This window comes from Penicillium subrubescens (genome assembly GCF_028828155.1).
Source record: "Penicillium subrubescens strain IBT 31985 chromosome Unknown utg000005l_segment0_segment0, whole genome shotgun sequence".
Classification (NCBI taxonomy): domain Eukaryota; kingdom Fungi; phylum Ascomycota; class Eurotiomycetes; order Eurotiales; family Aspergillaceae; genus Penicillium; species Penicillium subrubescens.
Window position 1 is genome coordinate 1,005,626 of NW_026643155.1, and position 8,877 is coordinate 1,014,502.

Below are 8,877 nucleotides of genomic sequence, written 5' to 3' on the forward strand. Positions count from 1 at the left end.
TCTATTTTTTTACCTACACAACCATAGAACGCTCCTTTGGCACAGTTATTAGTGGTAGCCGAAGACGAAAGGCAGAGCTATCGCCTGAGCAGCGCGCTGCTATCGTATCCTAGTATAAGAGTAGGCACACGCCTACTAAGCTGGCGCGCGAATTCGACTGCACACGTAGTACATTTTATGATTCACTCGAAAGCTTCAAACAGCACAACGCCGTTAAATCCCTACCTTATAGTGGACGCCCTACCCAGATTTGCCCTCGCGCTGTACGCTAGATATATTAAGTAGCCCGTCGGAATCCTAACTAGAGCTACCTAGCGCTTCGGTCGCAGCTACCCAATCCGCTATGCAAATCTACTATTCGGTCAATTTTTATCACATACGGGCTTCACAAACGCCGTGCGAGAAAGCGAATCCCTTTAACAGTCAATGGTGCACGCGCGCGTTACCGATTTGCGCTTCGATAGCTACGCTATCGCACGTCGGACCACTGGATATTCTCGGACGAATATTCCGTGGAAAGGCACTCTAAGACTATCGGTTTTAGTAGGGGCTAGGTCTGGCGGTTCACCTCAGAAGCTGATGGCGATCTATCGCCACTACGCAAGGAAGCAGGAGAGGAACAATCTAGTTCGAATACTTGGAGAACTATCTCTGCAGAAGAAGAAAGGAAACAAAGAAGGGAAAGGCCTATATAGGCCGAAGCAATCAACATGGCCCTAGAATCAATCTCCAGGAGAATCCCGACCGGGGATTCCCTCGAGGGAGATCCCTATCGGATCTCTATCACACCCCCTGCAGGGCCAGCACAGAAAAACAACAGGAACAGGGGAAAATCAGTCAATCTAATCAATCGCTTAACTCGCTTAGCATTCTGGTTTAGCTAATAGGGGCACCTAAATCACTAGGGCTCGTATGTGTAGTAAATACCTTCTGTTCTCTTCGAAAACGGGGTGAGGCTTCGCCTTTGTCAGGATATCGGCGGGATTAGCTTTGCTAGGTATATTCACTAGGGTAATTAAATTCTTTCGTATATAATCGCGTATCAAATAGTAGCGAGTGCTAATCTAATTTATTTTGGGTGTAATCTTTGAATTTATAACAGTCGTAATCGCGTTATCGGAGTCGCTATAAAGTAGTAATAGGGTATTCTTTTCAAAATCCTTATCCTAATTCAATAGGTCCCTTAGGCTAAGGTTAGCGTATAACTTAGCTAGGTAAAGACCTTCCTTTAGAGTAGGTGTTATTACGTAGTATTCGGCTATTATAGACGATATAGCTACTATCTCCTGTCTATTCGAAGACTAGGAGATCGAGGCGCCTACAAAGAACTAAATATAGGCTTCGGTGGATTTGCTATCTTCTATATTACTATATAAAGAATTAATATAACCTTCTAGGCCTTTCGTAGGATCTCTTCTAAATAGGATTCTTAGGTTAAGCGTACTAGTAAGGTATTACAAAAGGTCTCTATAAGCTAATATATCTGTTTCCCTTAGGGAACTATTTCGCCTTTATAATTTAGAAATAGCCGAAGTAATATTAGGGCGTATTTTGATAGATAGCTAGCTAACCTTCCTTATCTTCTATACGTATTTTAATTTATCGACGTAATTAGCTAGGTCTAGCTTTTCGATAGGTGTTCTCTAGGATAAATTTATTAGAATTAATATAGGATTAGTGTTTTGTAAGCCTACGTTGTAAATAAGGTATATTAGATAGGCCTATTAGTTAGTAGGGATTATAGTTCCTTCTTATATAATATTATATCCTAAGAATCGGTTAAATAGTAGCTCTTTTAGCTTTCTCTTACTCGTAAGACCTTATATAATAATAGTAACTTCTACTTCTTTACTAGTTATAAGTATATTGTTAACATAAATTATAATATAGACTAAAAAATCCGGGTTTGTATAAATATATAGCTTTAATTCTAATAGCTTTAATTCTAATAGCTTTAATTCTAATAGCTTAAGACTTAATTCGTCGAGGTCTTTTATATACACTTTGTATTAAAGGTAGCCTACTTAACGTAATCTATAGAGGGCCTAATTTAATAGGTAAACAAATTCGGTTCTATTAGGGCTATAGTATTCGTAGCTAGTAGGCTATTTATAAAAATTATATAATTATTAAGTACTATATTAATATAAGTAGTAACTATATCCTATTATTATACTCTATAGCTACTAATTATAGCTATCAATAAGAAAAGCTTTACTATAGTATCTAATATAACTAGTGTATATTGTTTGTTAGGTTAGAAATTAACTCCTAGGGTTTAGTAGTTATTACAAATTACTTATTGTCGGATTTACGAGGTCAGCATAAATCCTTCGGCGTGCACAAGCAAGCGAGTGTGCACGGTTGGCCAAATCAGTATACGATTGGCGAAGAATCGTATAGGTCAGGTCAGGTCGTCGTACGATTCGGCTCAGAATCGGAAGTTAACTTATGATAGAAGAATGCTCCAACTTCATCACAATCATTAAACTTGATTCAACTAGCTATAGAAAACAGATAGTATTTATAACTTCATGAAATCAAGGTAATACGTCAGACTAGAATCTCATAGAAATCAGAAGAAATATAGAGTGTTGAAGCTCTTTCGTCATGTGTGCAATCTGTTGATGTCAATCGTTGAAGATCGTCGTCATGTGGACGTTCCGTCGCATTCTGTCAAGTTCGATAGCTCTTATGGGCTTATGTACCCACTCTCTTGGGGGCTTATGCACCCACTCATGTCGACACTTATCTAGCGTAGAATTTAAGGATATATCCTTCGCTATCTTATTTTAAGTTATAGACCCATTTATTAGGAAGGATCGATATACCTTTTAGTAGTTATCGAACTAAGGTTATAGTATTAGCTACTATAATCTTCCCTAATTAGACCTTCTTTACTTATAGTTAATATTCTGCGTAGGGGGTTTTTATTACTTAAAGGTAGGTATATAGGATTTCTACTATCCTAGATCTAATTCTCTTAGTTGTAATATAAATTAATCCTAGGCTAATTATATTATTATCTTCTTATAGTACTATTACACCTTTAGTAGGGTAAGTTGTTATACCTAGCGTTAATTAATATAGCTATAGTACTCTTTGTAATCTGTAGGTTAGTTCTAGTAAAGATAATTTTCTAGTTCTTCGATTCGGTGTAATTAGAGGATTCGCAGAAATTATTAATATTAGGTTAACTAAAGATATTTCTCTTTCTAAGATAGATCGATTTAATATAGGTAATAGTTCTATATTTAATAATATAACTATTTCTGTAATTAATTTAGTAGCGGTCAAGGTAGGTATATTTTAATAATATTAAAGGTATTTTTTATGGGTAACGCTGTTGGCACCCAACGGAAATGCTGGCCGCACCCAATGGGGCCTGATTTCTGCCTGATTTTTGCTAAGCCTTTTACGCCTTACAATTACCAATTCAACCACCCTCTTTCTTCTTACACATATATCCTTTCCTTCTTCTATTCTATCTTCTACTATGAGGCCTATCACATAACCTCCTACTAGCCCTACTATAATCATATAACCTACACACTAATTTTATTCAATCTATCTACTAACTAACTACGCTAATTCGCTACTTAGTAATCTACTGTGCCCTTCTCTTTAATTCCTTCTCCGCTATTACTAATTTCTTAACCTTCCGACCGCGGCCGGCCCTACGCCCTTGCTGAAGTTTTGTCTCCTAGTTTGATAGTATTCGCCTTGTTAATATGTTAGTTCTCTTTGAAGGCGGTGGTACTACAATTCCTATAGTTTTATCTATAGAAACGTAGGTAACCCGGCTTCGCTTTGCCCCGAACTTCCGACCGGTAAGAATCCCCCCCCCCTATCTCCGCTAACGCTTTATAGTCTTAAGCAGCTTTAGCTGTTTAACCCCCTTTACCTGCGCCGGCTTATTAATCCGAACCCTTCCTATCCGTCTGATTTGCTGCTAATTCGTCTGAATTACCTAATTTAGCAGGATTAGCTAGTGTTATTAGTTAAAATAGGATAAAAGAAGAGATTAACTACGATCTATAAGATCTTTTATTATATAATTATATAGAAGACTAAGAGATTTCTAGTAGTATTAGGTGTAAGAGGGTAGTGTTACGCGTTGCTAACTAGTTACTATAAGTTAGAGCGTCTATAGGTTATACTTACCCGATTTTAACTATAGATTCTAAGAGTAGCTTATAATTATACCGATACTATACGAAGCCTTACGTCGGGTTCGGGTCCTATTAAGTATCTTATAGAATATACTAGAAGTATACGCTAAGTAAGTTAATCACTAAGTGTTACTACAGAGTGAATCCCCTACTTATAGGTTGGGTTATCTTAAAGGTGAACTATAAAGTGCAAAGTACTAAAGGTAGTAACTAAGTAACAATATGAGATTGATCGCGAAGAACTAAATATATAATACTAAATAAGTGTCCTTATATATCTAGTCTATCCGATCCCTAGCTATAACAGGTTATAGCCTTAGCTATACTCGGGTTAGACCCTTGAGTATAATCCGATTATATAACGTAATACTTCCCTTATACCCTAGGATATAATAGGTTATATAATTGTTAGGCTTCCTGATAACGTAATAATTGTGCCTTGTAACGTTATCTAATCTTAATCCTTACTAACTGATCTAAGTTAATTAGATATTAGTGTTTCCTTCCCCTATATTAGCGCTGTTGTGTAAGAGTCTTATAATATTATCCCCTCCTTCTATAGGTCTTTGTCCTTAAAGATTTGTTAAATAGTACGCCTACTCCCTAGGTATATTTTTTTGTTTTCCCTTCCTATATTATTATCCCCTTATAGTAGTACTAACTATATCTTTAAAGGTGTTTATTAAAAAGAACTGCCTATATTATTGTATCGAGGAGGAGGGTTATTATATTGTTTCCCCCTATAATTATTATATTTATCTTTATAATTCTTACGTTAAGTCTAGGTTATCTGATTATTATAGTAAGTATATTTATACCGGAAATTTAAAGTACGTAATATTAAAACCGACTTATTCGGATACTGAATAGTAGTAGTTAGTGAAAATATAAGAAGAGATTACTAAAGTATATTATTAAGCCCTAATTACGAGTTAAGAGGCTAGAGCTAAGGTTATATATCTTAAGCGCTATAAAGCCCTTCTTCGGAGTTATACTAGTGACTTTATTACTTGTAATTATAAAGAAATTGCTAAGCTAAAGGAGCTTAAGTATCGCGAAAAGGAAGAGTTCGAGCGTCTTAAGTAAGAGCGCCTTAAGTCTAAGTAAAAGGAGCGTAAAGCAGAGAGTGCCTATATTATAGCTAGCGTTCCTTAATCTACTAGGCCTAATAGCCTAATTCTTATAGCGATATTAGAGGATCCTACTTTAACTTAGTTATTAAATAATCTATTATTCTCTTAGGTCGACTTAGACGCTTCCTTATTATTAGGTTCTCCTGTAAGAGCCTATTCTCCTACTAATAGAACTATTAAACTAGCTAGTAGTAGCCCCCTAGGTTCTCGATAGGTTCTTACGTATTCTTTAAGGTACTATACCCTTTCTATTTAATAAGATAATAGGGTTTTCCGCTAATCTTGTTTATATTTAGAATTTATTCGACCTTATATTCGTTCTCTGTTTCTTCTTCGATTTCTACGTTAATAGCGATTTTAGCGTTTTTAGGTGCTTTTTCTAATAGTAAGATATAAAATATTATATAGATATATTATATACTATTAGGTAGCTTTAGATAATAATTAAGTAGTCCTGTTTTTTCTGTAATTTTAAATAGTCCTAATTTAAGGTAGTCGAGTTTTGCGCTAGGTCGCCTAGTACAAATATTTCGTTATAAAAGGTAAACTTTCTCCTCCTTTTAAAAATCCGGCGCCTTTTAGCGTAATTAATTATAATAGAACTTTATACGTATATTAAGGAATTCGATATCCCTTAATAATTAGAGATATAGCTATTTTAGATTAGTTACTAGTAGTTAGGACGACTCTATAAGTAGTTATCTTCTAATTAGTTCTCTAATAATAGTAGGATTATACCTATAATATATAAAGAATAGTGTTTCCTTTATTATTATATATATTATATTATTATATACGAACTATATTATAGGTAGTAATCCTATCTAATTATCTTATTAGAAGTTTATATAGTATTATAGGTATTATTCTAGAGTCTAGTTAACTTATTTAGTCTGTCTATTAGTTTACGGGTAATACGTAGTAGAGAGTCTATACTTAATACTAAGTTAGTCTGTAAGTAACTACTATATATTAGATATAAATAGTTTGTCTCTATCTAAGGTAATCCTACTTAGTATACTATAATTAGTAAATACGTATCTAAGTAATAGGTTCGCTATTTATTATATATTAATAGTTTCTGTTATCGGGATTATATATACGTATTTAGTTAGTTAGTTAATAACTACTATAATTATATTATTACCTTCTAAGATAGGTAGTTTTATAATAAAATCTATTATAATCTACTCTTATAGTTATCTTAGTACTTCTACTAGTTCTATTTCTCGATAGGGTATATATTGTAATAACTTATTTTATTAGTATAAGTTGTATTACTAAATATAGTTTTTAATTTTCCTGTAAAGCGTAGGAATATAGTAATTTTATATAACTTTTTTAATAGTTTTCTTAATTCCTAATTATCCTTATATTAGTTCGTTATAATAGAGTCGGATAATTTTATTTTAGAGGTCCCTAGGAACGTATAGTAAGCTATAAATATAGATTAAGCTATCTTTTATTAACGTAGTGCTATTTCCTAGGATCTTCTATAGTAATTTATTATTAATAGTAGATCTTCGAATCCTTTCTGTCTACTTATTATTTTATAGTTCGCTAGTTACTATAAGAATCTAATAATTATAAATAATATACCCTTCGCTGTCTATAGTTAAGATAGTAGGTACTACCTCCTTAATTCCGAGTTTATAGTCTAGTCGTTAACTTAGCGTATCCGCTATTATATTCTTAATCACTTTATAGTATATAATCTTAAAATCGTATTAGGCTAGTGTTTCTACCTATCTAGCTTATTATTATATAAGTTTCTTCGTTATTATAAAGTAAGTAAGGTTATAGTAGTCTATTTTAATAATTATAGTATACTTAACTCTCTCTAAGTATACTCTCTATATCTAAAATACTAATACTATAGCTAAAATACTAATACTATAGCTAATAGTTCTTTATCGTAGATATCGTAGTTTAGCTCGACTAGGATTATTTTACGTAACTAGAAAGCGATAGGTCTAAGCTTATTATCTTATCCTAGTTATATAAGTTAAGCCCTAAGCGCAAAATCCGATACGTTAGTTTCTATAATAATTAGTGTATTATAGTTAAATATTGTAACGATTACTTCTCTTACTTTCTTATTATATATTTCTTTAAGTATAGTAAACGATTTTTCTGCCTTATTTGTCACGGGTTAGACCCGCTTCTTACTATGTGGCCCTGCCACATAGCCTTCCCCGCACGTTCCGTTCTGCCACCGCCCTGTCTGCTTACTTCTATTGTTGTTCCGCTTGATCCACTCCTTCTCTTCTCCAAGCTTTTTGTAAACAGCATGTTGGCCTAGTTAGATTGAATCAAGTCTTGCTTCAGCCTTTCACATACAAAAAGCTTCCTTCTCGTGATCGAGTCGTACTAGCCAGCCAGCCAGACTTTCGTTTTCCCCTAGCCAGACCCCCGATTCCCCGCCGAAATGGACCAGAACCAGCCCCTTTTTGCTTTAATTCAGCAACTCCAGCAACAACTCGTCGACCAGCAACGCCAGCTAGAGACCCTCGCGCCTACTCGCTCGCATTTCAGACTACCAGACCCGCCTAGATTCGACGGCCGACCATTTAGTCTAAAGACGTGGCTTCCAGCTGTTCAAGCAAAGCTACGGTCGGACGGCTTAGCCGGTCAACAAGCATTCGACTACGTATACGATCGCCTTGAGCCACCCCAGCAAGCCTCAGTCTTACATCTTCGCGAAACCAACCCGACACCCGAAGCAGTCTTCCAGTATTTCGAACGTCTTTGTCATAATCCTCGTGAGAAACAAGATGCAGTTCTCCGATTCGCCAATATCCGCCAGAAAGACGACGAAAGCCTAGTTGCCTACCTCGCCCGATTCGAACGTCTATCGCACGAAGCTAAGGTTCACCAGCAGGATCTACTTCGTACGATTACGCTACACCGCGGACTACGCCCCGCGTTACGCCAGATTCTTGAGCAGTCGTATGACACTCTATTCGATCTCGAATACGATGATTATATAGAACTACTCCAACGTTATGACCGCCGCCAGCAGCGCCCGGTCACCCAACGCCAGAACCAGATTAGCCAGAACCAGATTAGCCAGAACCAGACTAGCCAGAACCAAACTCGCCAGACTCAGACTCGCCAAAGCCAGCTAGACCTAATGGACCTTGACCCAGTTCGTATAAACGCCGCCCAATCATCACCAGTTCGAGTGAAATCAAACCGCGTGCGCCTATCAAAACCGCCACTCCCACTAGGCTTTAATAACCCCGCTAATATCGCCGAGCGCGCGAAGCACGGGCTTTGCTACTACTGCGGTGCATGTAGTCACTGGATATCTGCGTGTCCTTTTCGACTTGCCGCGAATAAACGGTCTAAATCCCTCAGTTTAGATTCAGCAACGGACCAGTCCCGAAACGACCCCGATTCGTCGCCGTTTTGGAATTCAGACGGTTACGACTCAGATCACCCTTCTGACCTAGGAGGGGGTAATGTCACGGGTTAGACCCGCTTCTTACTATGTGGCCCTGCCACATAGCCTTCCCCGCACGTTCCGTTCTGCCACCGCCCTGTCTGCTTACTTCTATTGTTGTTCCGCT